The sequence below is a fragment of the Myxocyprinus asiaticus genome, chromosome 19 (genome assembly GCF_019703515.2).
Source record: "Myxocyprinus asiaticus isolate MX2 ecotype Aquarium Trade chromosome 19, UBuf_Myxa_2, whole genome shotgun sequence".
Lineage (NCBI taxonomy): Eukaryota > Metazoa > Chordata > Actinopteri > Cypriniformes > Catostomidae > Myxocyprinus > Myxocyprinus asiaticus.
Window position 1 is genome coordinate 14503507 of NC_059362.1, and position 13814 is coordinate 14517320.

The 13814-nt window shown below is 40.0% G+C and overlaps 1 protein-coding gene across 2 annotated transcripts in view; it reads left to right on the forward strand.

The window, feature by feature from the left end:
• ches1 (checkpoint suppressor 1) overlaps positions 1-13814 on the forward strand; it is a 62955-nt gene that overhangs the window by 33067 nt on the left and 16074 nt on the right. The gene's annotated exons all lie outside the window — the stretch shown is intronic.

The window sequence follows — 13814 nt, forward strand, 5'->3', positions numbered from 1 at the left end:
TTAAAAAGTATATAAGTGTTGTTTTGTTTTTCAGAATAATCAATTGTTTGGATTCAGAACTTTATTTGTCGACTGGAGTCGTGTGAATTATTTGATGCACCCTAAATATGCATTTTGGACTGTCAAAAAATGTACATTCACTTGCATTGTTAGAGGAGGAGGCCTGAAATGAAATCCTAAAAGTCTTAAATTCTGTTTTAAATTCTGAGTAAATTATCAGCAAATTTTCATTTTTGGGTGAACTATTCCTTTAATAGAACTTTTAAGTTGCTGTATATTTAATCAGTTTAAAAACTTTTTTATTGTTTAATGTTTGTGGTTAGGGTTAGGTTTAGGTGTAGGGTTGTTGTGGGACTCCAAATAAACACAACAAACACAGAGTATGAATGTGACATCCAACTGTTGCAAGACTCAAACTTTTTGCTAGTTGTTATTATTGTTATTATTTTTATTATTATTATTATTAGAAGGGGCCGTGCCTTGTAGTGGGTGTGTCTTGTACTAGTCTTGCTGGAGGCAGAAAGACCCTTCATTTTGGAAAATGTAATACTGGGGATTCTATGCATATGGAATATTTGCATATTTTGCACAGTATACAAACTATATGCTCAAGAAATAATATTAGTATGGTAATACCATATCCAAACGTATCCCAGGAGTTATGAAAACTTAAACTCTGTTTCAAAACCTAGTGAGCTCAGGGACGGATTAATGCATGGGCCTACTAGGCACTTGCCCAGGGCACCAGACCAGAAGGGGGTCCTAATGAGCTGCAGGCATAATTAATTAAATTTTTTTTTTTTTTTTTTTGTGGATTTTCTCCCCAATTTGGAATGCCCAATTCCCAATGCGCACTAAGTCTTCATGGTGGCGTAGCAACTCGCCTCAATCCAGGTGGCGGAGGACAAATCTCAGTTGCCTCCGCATCTGAGACAGTCCGTGCATCTTATCACGTGGCTTGTTGAGCGTGTTACCGTGAAGACATAGTGCGTGTGGAGGCTTCATGCTATTCTCCACGCACAACTCACCACGTGGCCCACCGTGAGCGAGAGCCACATGATAGTGACCACAAGGAGGTTACCCCATGTGACTGTACCCTCCCTAGCAACCAGGCCAATTTGGTTGCTTAAGAGACTTGGCTGGAGTCACTCAGCACACCCTGGATTCGAACTCGCAACTCGCTGAGCTACCCAGGCCCCTGTGATTTTTGTTTTTAATAATTATTGTTTTATGTCAGTAGCAGAGCAATGTTGAATACTGTGGCATATTATGATTCTTTTAGAAGTTGTATTCATTGCAATAAATAAATAAAACAAATATTTAATAAAATTAATATTGCTGCACTGTGGAGAGGGGCATCTTGTATAATTGCATTATATTAGCAATCAGTGCTTAGAAGATGGCTACTCAGAATAACGAAAATGAGTTTAAAACCACAACCAAGTGGATTGATAAAGAAAGAACAAAAAAGAAAAAGAAGCAAGAAAAGCAGAATTGCTACAAAATGTACCAACAATCTCCATATTTTAAAAAAATGGTGCAAACATGCCTGATGTCAACAGTAATGTTCTTCCCACTGCCTTTAGTGAAAATGGTGCTGGCACATGTACCCGTGACAGCAGCAGTACTGCTACGGCCTCTGATTACCAAAGCCCGCCGGCGCCACAGAGTCAGGTCACGCAGGACAATCACGGTAAGGAAGAGGAAGGTGACCACTCGTTCTGGGAGACAAACAGTGACTTAGCATCAAGGTTATGATCGTAAACTAAATGAAAACTAAAACTAAATGTAAAATGTTTTTTCATAAACAAATAAAAAATTAAATCAACATAATTAGAAATACATTTTCATGGCTCTGAAAAAACGAAAATAAAATAAAGATAATCTTGAAAAAAAAATCGTTTTCCTTTTTGTTAAACCCGCTATCACCTTAACATGAAGATACCACTAGGCGGCGATGGCACGAGCAGATGGTCTATTGCCCTCATTACATTAGCAAAGTCAGAGTGGGAGGGAATCACTGCAGTACATCATGGAGAGAAGCAAAGCAGGTAAAACATTAGGGTGACCAGAAGTCAGTCTTGGTTTTACGAGGTGTGTCCCGGTGTCCTGTCATTTCTCAAAAATACTTAATAATGTCCCGGTTTTAGCTGTTAGGCTCACTGATTTTTTTTTTTTAATTATTTTTTTTTAATTAAATGTCCTCAACGCAGGGGCGGCCTGGCCATAGGGAGAACCGGGACTTTTCCCGGTGGGTCGGCCGCGAAACAGGTCCGAACAGGCGGCGATAATTTGAAACGGGTTGCCGCGTTACGCAGAACGGGCCACGACTGGCTGAAGAGGGCTGCAAAACGGCGCCGCGGTATGCTGAAGGGGGCCACGATATGCAGAAAAGGACAGCGACAAGCACTTACAAGTCATTTCATTATTACACATGCAATATGACATCATATGGATAGAATAGGCTATATGGAATTTGTACATTTTACAAATATTTAAAATGTGGTTGAAATCATATAAAACAATATATAATAAAATAACATTCTATTGAATTTAGCTACATATTTTAATACAATGTATGTGTATATATATATATATATATATATATATATATATATATATATATATATATATATATAACAACACAGTTGAAAGCTGTTTGGTTCGTTAAATGAAGCTTAATATTGTGTTTGCGTTTGTTTTTGAGTTGCCATCAGAGTGCAATGGTCAATATTAGGTCAAGGGAGCCTTTGAGACATCCGTGCCCAGGGCATGCTGATGTCATATTCTGTCCCTGAGTGAGCTGCCTTGTTATGTGCTGCCTATATAGGCAGCTGCCTTCTAAGAAAGCATCCTAACTGAAAAGGAACCTCATAAGTGACTGATTTGAAATGCTTCACATAGGTAGGAACTATGTGCATCACACAAATGATGCTACTCTCGTGAATCACATGGGAGACTTGACTCACAATTAGGATTGCCACCCATCCCATAAAATACGGGATCGTCCTATATTTAAAGATAAAACGATGCGTCCCGTATTGAATCAATACGGGACGCGATGTCCCGTATTTAAGCTGGTTGGAAAATTTGCCTATGGTGGCTAAGGGACCATCTGAAAAGTCCACACATTGTGCTAAAACGTGCTAATACTGTGGAGGGTGTGGTAAGGAACCGTCTGAAAAGCCCACAAATAGTGGTAAAACTGTGGAGCTTTTTCTATATAAATGTTCAGTAAGATCAAACAATGTATGAATACAATCACTAAGTCATAAAGGCAAGTACAGGTGAAGGAAAAAAATAAAAATTATATAAAACAATTAACAAATATGTATAAACCATCCAAAATGTATACATAAATAAGATAAAGAAGACAAATAATCGAAAAAATTAAGATAAATGTATTTTTAACATATACATTTTTTATAAGTCATGGGTCAGGAAAGTTCTCATTTTAGCATATAAGAAAGGATATACAATTTTTATTAATAACGCATATTAACTCAAAGCATTTATTGCTAAAACTGTGGAGGATGTGGTTAGGGGCCGTGATTCGATCTACCTTTTCACTATTTTTTCTATTTTTTCACTAAACATATGAATTCCGGGATCGCTTTCTCTGCGAAGGATAGAATTTGGTCAAAATGTGGTACTGTGTAGGGCTGCATAATGTTGATGTCTACCTTTTGGAACAGTCTTCGCTTCGGGAGTGTGAATCCCTTACAAAAAAATCTAAACTAGTCCGGACTTGCCGCAGATTTTCAGCAAATTCACCGCTTATTATTTTCACATGCAAATTAGCATTTGATTCGCCGCAAATGTTTGCCAGAAGTTTGCAGCTCTTCGCCGGTAGTGGTGAACCTCCGGCAAACCTTTGGCAACAATGGACAATTTGCCACAAGTTTGCCGCAAAGCTCATTTGCATGTGAAAATTATCAGTGGAGAATTTGAGGCAAGTTTGTGGCAAATTTGCCATGGACTCTCGATTTTCTTAAGGGATATGATGCCTTAAAATTCTAGGTAGGTAGCTGACTGGGTTTTGAAACATTGCTTAGGTGGTGTGTATATCCCCCCCTCTTAGCTTTCACTGATTGTCATTGTCATTTTAATCCAATATTAGCCTTAAATCAAACTCAACATTCTCTTTGTGACAAATATAACATGATGTCTGCATTATTATGGTTTGGGTTTTTTTTACTATAAATGTACACATTATATAAATGTGTGATGTGGATATGTAAACAAACCCATTATAATACTCGAAATATGGTTTGACTTCAAAAATCAAAGTGTTATTGTAATCAAAATTGAATCATGCTTTCTGTTTAGATCTGAAAAATGTTGAGAAGATCTTGCATCAAGTACATAAAAAGATTTTAAAAAAGCACCATTTGCTCAGACTGAGAGTGTTTGCATTGTTATGCATGTGTGCCTGTAAGAGAGTATGTTTGTACCTGTCCAAGCTGTCATGCTGTCATTTGGTTCTTAACTACGACCAAAAGAGTTATTCTTGTGTATGTATTCCCATAGCAACCGAGCTGTAGTTGTCACGATAAGCATGCAGTTTCTGTAGCAACATCAAAACTGATTGGTTGCGTTGCTATGTGTGTGGGGGAGGTGGGGTGAAAATATGGGAACATTTCAGGGAAGTGGTATGAAGCATGGTTATCTGTTTAGGTGGGTTTAAGTTATTTGGCCAGCAATATCACATTTAACTAAGTACAAGAGAATCAAAGTAATTCTCTGGCAGGAAACAAAACTGCTTAAATTATACATGTTGCAATTTCACACATTAATATAAACCCTTCTAATATAGACTGTGGTGAAGCCCATCTGTACTACAATCATTGCTATTGTTGTAGCAATGAACAATTATTATCCAGAGCACTTATTAATCTTAGTTAATGAATAAATATAGTAATTAATTGTTACTGCATTATGCATAAAGGAATATGTTGTTCCGAACCCATGACTTTCTGTTTTTCTGTAGAACATAGGGCAGAATTTGTTAGACTGATTCGTCTGAAAAAAAATTTGTCTCCCGAGTGGCCTGTTTTTGTTCACAAACATACTCAAACCATTAAAATCCTCCCTTGACTTGGTTAGAAAATTAGTATTTAATCTCACTGAAACATAGAAGGGTGTATGGAGGGGAAGGCCAGACTATTAGGTCAACAGCAGACTAAGTGAAATGATTCACAGTCTGGGGCTTCAATGCTGTGTGTTACTCAATAGCAGATGTTCAGACACTAAAAGCTTTAATGCTGGAGACAGTGGTTGATCAATCTCAGCTTTACTACTGGCCTCAGTATTTAGAGGTCCAGCCAAGCCCCACAGGTTAAAGATAACAAATGCATCAATACTCCAATTTGTGCATGAGTACCGAGCAAATGCAATTTGTGTGTGTGTCTGTGTTTTAAAGGGGCCATATTTTTCACTTTTTTAAGTCTACTTATTATGTTAGCCAAAAACAGCCTTCATTTAGTTTACTTTAACATGTAATTTGTATAATTTTTCATCCCTTTCTCTGACACTTATAATTAAACAATCTGTTTTGGCTACTGTAGCTTTAAGACCTCTACACTCATTGAGCACTTTATTAGGAAATCTATAGTCCTATTAAAGTGCCCGACGTGGTCTTCTGCTGTTGTAGCCTATCCGCCTCAAGGTTCGACATGTTGTGCATTCTGAGATGCTATTCTGTTCACTACAATTGTACAAAGTGGTTATCTGTGTTACCATAGCCTTTCTGTCATTCTCCGTTGACCTCTCTTATCACCAAGATGTTTCCATCCGCAGAACTGCCGCTCACTGGATGTTTTTTGTTTTTGGCACCATTCTGAGTAAACTCTAGAGACTGTTGTGTGTGAAAATCCCAAGAGATCAGCAGTTACAGAAATACTCAGACCAGCCTGTCTGGCATCAACAGTCATGCCATAGTCAAAAAAAAAAAATTCCCCATTCTGATGGTTGATGTGAACATTAACTGAAGCTCCTAACCCATATCTGCTAGATGTTATGCACTGCACTGCTGCCACACGATTGGCTGATTAGAAAATTGCATGAATAAGTAGGTGTACAGGTGTTCCTAATAAACTGCTCAGTTAATGTGTACATGTAAATGGCACATTTCTTACAATCTACATGGGGTGTAAAATGTATATTTAAATTACTTTTTTCTGATTAACATTTTATTGATTCATATAGATAACAAAGAAAAGCAGAACATACAGTATATATACAGAATCAACATTTAACCCCACTATTTCCACTCCCCCTCCCAATCCCCAACCCCACTCTGACCTTCAACAACATCCCTGTGGTCACACATGATTATAGACACACACACACACACACACACACACACACACAGGTGGCGCTGCTGTAAATACCTAAAGAACTGAGATCTGGGAATCCCAAAATGTTAAACCAAATTTTCAAAGGATCTCAACACTCCACTCTCATATACTGTAGGTCACCGAGTGTATTAACCTCCCTCACAATCCACTCTGACCAGCAGAAAGGAGACTTGTTAATACATAATTTGGGTTTCAGCCATAAACATTTAAATAAATGTCCATACCAAGTGCAAATGCGAGATAATGGGGTGTAACTTAACATTTCCAATTAGTTTGATAGAAAGGCTTTGCAATGTGAAATAGGGGCAAGAACTTCCTGTTCAATACAAAATCAGGGAGGGGCTCTCTCACGTGGAAGTGACCAATGAGCCAAATGTCTGGCTAGGCCCAGCCCACCTTTGTCAATCGGCCAATGCAACTTACTGAAATGTAATCTGGGATGTTTACCATTCCAAATGAAGGACTTCGCTATGCTATTAAATTGCTTGAAATAAGAGAGGGGGATATCTACAGCGAGAGATTGTAGTAGGTAGTTGAATTATATTTTAATAACATTAACCTTCCCAATCATAGATAAATGAAATGAAGCCCACCTGTCCACATAGCTCGAAAACCTTTTTATTAAAGTGTCAAAATTGACTAACTAAATCACACAGCTTTGCTGGGAATAAAATGCCCAAATACTTAATGCCCTGTTTGGGCGCCCGGATGAAAAGCCGTTACAGTACCGGGCAGTACGCTGTCAGAGCCAAAGCTTCGGATTTAGACCAAACGACTCTGTATCCTGAGAACTTAGAAAAGGAATTAATAATTCTGTGGAGGCAAGGCATAGATCTAGTAGGGTCAGAGATGAATAATAAAATATAATCTGTGTAAAGCAAATGTTTATGCACCACACCTCCTGCCACCACCCCTGGAAATTCATCCTCCTTTCTTATTGTGGCTGCTAATGGTTCCAGGGCAAGACAGAACAATAATGGGGAAAGAGGGCAACCCTACCGGGTGCCCCTGTCCAGAGTAAAATAATCTGAAATTAATCTATTTGTTTGTACCGCCGCTACCGGGTGTCTATAAAGTAACTTATTCCATTCAATAAAAGTATTCCCGAACCTGTATATTTCCAAAATCTTAAAAGATAATCCCATTCTACCATATCAAATGCCTTTTCGGCGTCAAGTGAGATGGCAGTGACCGTGGTCTGATCATTCGCCACTGACCACATGATATTGATGAAATGCCTAATGTTATCAGAAGAGTTACAGCCCCGAATAAACCCCACCTGATCAGTATGTATAAGAGATGTCTTAACTTTACTTAATCGGTTAGCCACAATTTTTGACAATATTTTAATGTCTAGCTGGATCAGGGAAATTGGATGGTAACTCTTACACTCACTTGGATCTTTGTCCTTTTTAAGAATCAGACTGATCCGGGCTTGTGTCATGGTTGGCGGAAGCTTTCCATTCTTTAATAATTCCGTATAAACTTCTAGCAAAAGTGGAGCCAGTTCTGTAGCATAAGATCTAAAAAATTCAGCGGCAAAGCCATCTGGCCCCAGAGTCTTGCCTGTAGGCAAGGCCTTAATTACCTCGCCAAGCTCCTCCAAGGTTATCTCAGAATCAAGATAATTTTTTTGCTCAGTCATCAGTTTAGAGTTCTAATGGTTCCACAAAGTTTCTAATATCTTCATCAGTAGACGAAGATATGGAACTCTAGAGATCAAGACAGAATTCTTTAAAAGCATTATTAATATCAATGGCTGAGGTAAATATTTCACCACCAGCAGAATTCACTGAGGGAAAGGTAGAAAAAAGACTCTCTCTGTTTTATATATCTAGCCATAAGCTTCCCTGCTTTGTCCCCTGACTCAAAGTATGACTGTCTTGCCCTGAATAGCCAAAACTCCACCTTCTGCAACAAAATAGTTTTATATCTGTATTTCAATCAGGTCAATTCTCTGAGGCCATTAGACGACATTCAGCGCTTCAGCTCTGCTTCGGCACTTTTAATATTCCCTTCCAATTCCACGAGATCTTGTGCTTAGGATTTTTTGGTGAATGAAGTATACTGTATGATCTGGCCCCTAAGAACCGCCTGAAGTGCCTCCCAAGCCACGCCCACAGAGGATGCTGAGGACCAGTTGGTTTCCATATAAACATTGATTTCAGCCGTTAACATTTGTTGGTATTTGTGATTTTTCAAAAGGGATACATTAAAGCACCAACTATATGATCTCTTTTTCTCCGTGTGTGGCAACACCTCTCATCACACCAGGGCGTGATCTGAGACTAAAATTTTAAATTGAGCAAACAACAACAGATGAGATGAGGGACTTAGATATCAACAAAAAGAGTAATTTAGAGGTCCAGCCAAGCCCCACAGGTTAAATATTCTAGAGTAAATCTTATGGACTGATAAAAAAAATGTATAGCCCCTACCAGATGGGTTCAAAAGTCTCCAAATATCTGTAAGACCAAGATTTTTACACATCTTGTGAAGCGTCAATGTTGCTTTAGGGGGCTTGCACACTTTTGCTTCACTATGATCAAGGACTGAGTCCATCAAAAGATCTCTTACTTGAGCTAGCACTAAAGAAAACCTGTCCATCCCATATCTTCCCAAATTTTTCAGCTTCCTGCAGGGAAAGATGCATTTATTGAAGAAACACTGTATCATATTTCTTCTGCTTAAGAAGAGAAATAACCTTCCTTCTTTTTATGGGGTGCCCCAACCCATTCACATTCCACATGGAGAGAGACAATCCACTCATATCAACATTTGACATTTTGAAATATGAGAAAAAATAGATTTTGTCAAAAACAAAATTATAAAGACCACATTCCAATATTAGAGCAACAATCAAACCCCAAAATTCCCCCAGAACCAAACAAACAGAAAGAAAAAAAAAAAAAAACGTGTGCATTAACCCTGCGCACAACAGCGCCAACTGGTGTCCATCCCTCTAAACTCGAACAGTCCATGTATGCCTACGAGTGCCCCCGCGACACTTTTGCCATCGGAATGCTCAAGTCCGGTGTTTCTATACAAATTTTGTGAGACAGAATTACACAACAAAGATAATCTATAAACCAAACTCCAGCCAATAGGCAGAATAAACACAAAGAACATGCAGATTCATCCACAACACTGTCCTGAAGGAGTGTTATCCCACAAAACAAACTCCAGCTGCAAGGTGGAACCAGCACAAAAAGAAACAAAAAAGGCACTCAGTTCCTCAAACTTTATAGGATGATCTCAGAAATTTGGCCAGAATTGATCGGGGCCTCTCTCCCTCAGCGGATCGCCGAGCCGGAACCATGTGAGCTCGCTTGATTTCCAGCTTATGGCCTGTTATGTCGAGCAGACTCGAAAGAGCCCGTCCAAGAATTCCACCATATTCTGACCTTCTGCTCCCTCAGGAATTCCAACAATACGGACGTTATTCCGCCGACTACGATTCACCATATCCTCCAGCTTCTCCCAGACGCGCTCCAAATCCACCTCGGTCACTAGCGGATTAGCAGATAATTCCCTCTCCTATGACTCCAGATAATTGATCCGTTTCTCGACATCCCCCACTCTTGTAACCACCACAGTGAATTTCATCTCCATGGTAGTGATCGATCAACATAACAAGATCTTCCAAGTCAGCAACGACATTCGTCAGCATTGCCGACAAGTTCAACAATTCTCGCCGAATTTCCCTCACTTCTCCGGCCAAATCAGCTCCCTGGTCTGCGGCCTTGTCAGGGGAGTCAGCTTGAGCACATAAGTGTCTTTTAATGTCTCCAGAGCCCGAGGATTTTGAATTCTTTGACATATTGTCTTCCTAGAACAGCTATGGAACAGGGTGTATCGAATCTCACCGATTTAAGACAATAATAGTGTTAAAACTAGCAAACGTGCGCAGAGCTCGCCGTTCACATGTCCGAACCTCACATGGCGTCACGTGACTCCCTTTAAATTACTCTTAATGGGTAGATTAATCTGATTAACTGTCACAATACATTAAAGGGATAGTTCACCCAAAAATGAAAAATCTTTAATAATTTACTCACCCTCATGGCCATGCCATCTGAGATGTGTATGAATTTCTTCTGCAAAACACTTTTGAAGATTTGTAGAAAAAGATCCAGGCTCAGCAGGTCCTTAGAATGGGAAAGGATTGTGATCATAAAAGTAATCCATCCTGTCTCCAACAGTGACATTAATGTCTTCTAAAGCAAATCGATCACTTTGTGTGTGAAAAAGAACAATATTTAAGCACTTTTTAACTATAAAAGATTGCTTCCAGTCAGGCATTGACGAATGGCCAAATTTACCCAAGTGGTCTCATGACCTAAGCATGATGGCACGTGAAGTGACGCATGACAGACACACAACCAATGAGTCGAAGGAACGTGCCAATGTGCTTGCATCACAGGAGCACTCGGGTAAATTCGGCCATTTGTCAATGGCTGACTGGAAGCAATCTTTTATAGTTAAAAAGTGCTTAGATATTGTTCTTTTTCACACATAAAGTGATCAGTTTGCTTAGAAGACATTAATGTCACCGCTGGAGACAAGTTGGATTAATTTTATGCTGACTATCTGTGCTTTTTGGACCTACAAATATCTAATCACAATCCTCTCCCATTCTAAGGACCTGCTGAGCCTGGATCTTTTTCTACAAATCTTCAAAAGTGTTTTGCAGAAGAAATTCATACACATCTCAGATGGCATGGCCATGAGGGTGAGTAAATTATTAAAGATTTTTCATTTTTGGGAGAACTATACCTTTAAGTCATATATCTGTTTTAATAATTGCAAAGCAAAACATCAGGATATGCAAATACTGCAAATATTACAAAAAATGGATTGATTCCTACACAGATGCATACAATTACAATAGGAAAGCACATCCCTGGTGAATTATAGAAATGTATAAGTATAAGATACTGTATATGCAAAGTGAACATGAAGTTAAAGGACTATTCCAGGTTCAATACAAGTTAAGATTAATCAAAAGCATTTGTGGCATAATGCTTATTACCACAATTTTGACTTGCTTTCTCATTTATTAAAAAAGAAAAGTGGTAACCTTAAGGCACTTAATTTGGAATTGAATAAGGCCAGTCCATAAACATTAAAATACTTCTCTAAAATATATCATTTCAATAGTATAGCCACAAGATGTAAACATTGCATGATTTTAGTGTGATAAAATAGCTAATTAACCTTCCTAAGAGCACATGTACCTCACCCAGACGTTTATTTTATTTCTGTGTTTACATCTGGAAGATGTATTTTTTACGTTGTTTGCTCATCTGCAAAACATCTATAAGGCATACTCTATGTCAGTGAGTATGTCTCGGATGTTAAGAAGACATTTAGCAGATGTCGTTGAGATGTTTATGATTTAGAATGCTTGTAAATCTGATTTTTAAAAGATGTTTAGCAGATGTTAATTAGATTGTGATGCTTTCCACATCAAAAGATCTTAATCAGATATCTCAGAGATGTACGTTTGCTACATCTGCTAAACATCTTAAAAAGATCAGATTTACAAACATTCTAAATCATAAACGTCTCAAAAAAATCTGCTGAATGTCTTATTGATTCGAGACATACTGTACTTATTGACATACGTCTTATAGCAGAGAAGTAAACAACATTAAAAATATGTCTTCCAGATGTAAACACACATCAAACAGACACCTGGGTGATGTACATGTGCTGTCAGGTAAGGGTCTTGTTTTGTTAAATGAGGTGATAAAAAAGTGAGGCTGGACTAAAACATTCTGTAGCTGTGATTGTTGGTTGCTAAAACCAAATGGAAATGAAATGAAAAGTGTCAGTGCTCTCACCAGGTCATTTTATTCAATGGCCCCTGGTCACCCCACACTTTATAAGAGTGGACCCAGAGCAATTAATTTTGAGTCTCCCTGTTCTTCATAGTACTCAAAACACTTATTTCAGAAGAGCAGAGAAAATCCTGTTTTTTTTAAATGACCCCTATAACATTCATACTAATATGGTGTTTACCCTTTATAAGGCATATGCAGACAACAAGGCATGTGTAGAAACCTTTTCTTTTCATGCAGACAACCATATATTTCATGGTTCTCTTAGCGTAAAGTCTGTGGCTTTAAAATCTGCTTTCCTCATTTGCCATGGTTTGGAAAGATTAGCACATGTGTCTGGGCTGCTTTTAAAACGGCATCATTGTGTCAGTGTAGACTGAGAATACTCTTGCCAAACCTTCCAGCCAGACACCATGCCTTCCATCTCTCTCTTCTGCTTGTTGCCTTGGAGATCGGTGAAACGACAGGTGCATGTCTGCCTCTCCCCTCGCTCCGGAGTCTTGTGGTTCTAAATGGCAGGTGAGACAGCTGCCATGCTGGAGCTGGTGAATGATGAATACTGATCTCACAGTGAAATCGGAAACAGTATGTAATGGGGTAAGGGATGGTCAAGGAGGAGGTAGGAACAGGCTAAACAGTCAACGTAAAGTTTAAATCTCAACATTAAACAAACATAAACAAACACAGACACACATGCAATGCGGCCACGTGCGTCTCTCTCTCTCTCTCGAACTGGTGCCTCCGGCTCATCCTTATCCCCCTCCCGGCTGATTAGCCCAATCCAGGGCCGGCCGTGTGTCGGCTCGGCCCTGCCCTCCTCCTTGTCACACTCCTCCATCATCTGACTCAGGCCGGGGAAACCCCCGGCATGACGCACTCCCCTCCCTTCCTGGAGGGGGGGGGGCGTTGCTCTTCTGGCCATGCCTGCCGGCAGGTCTTCCCTGCCTTTTGGAGCCCTGGGAGAGACGAGTGGAGAGAGATAGAGAGAGAGCGAGAAAGAGAGAGAAGAACTTGCTCGCCGGCTCCCAGACGCACTGTCACCCGGTCCTTAACCGCTCCTCCGCCCTCTGGCGGATGCCAGCTCGCTCCTCCCCCGGCAGACGGCAGTGAGTCCTCCGGCCCTTGGCAGATGGAACCGCTCCACCCCTTCTTCGGCGGATGGCAGAGAGTCCTCCGTCCCCTGGCAGATGTCCACGGCTGCTCCCCTGGTGGATGGCAGCGGCGAGAACTCCGCAACAGCGCATCCTTCCTCCCTCCCAGGTTTCGGCACCAATGTAACAGAGTAAGGGATGGGCAAGGAGGAGGTGGGAACTGGCTAAACAGTCAACGTAAAGTTTAATGATAAAACTCAACATAAAACAAACTGGCACCTCCGGCTCGTCTTTATCCCCCTCCCGGCTGATTAGTACGATCCAGGGCCAGCCCGGCCCCGCCCTCCTACTTGTCACACAGTAGTTTAGGTCAAATTGGTATCTACTTACTGAAATGCGAAACACTGCCTCCAGTGGTAAGTGTTGTTGGGCATATGGGCATGTGGCAGCTGCATTGTAAAGTTAGGGGGAAAAATGCAACCTCAGAATCCTGCTTATCACTGATTATGCGAATGCGATTA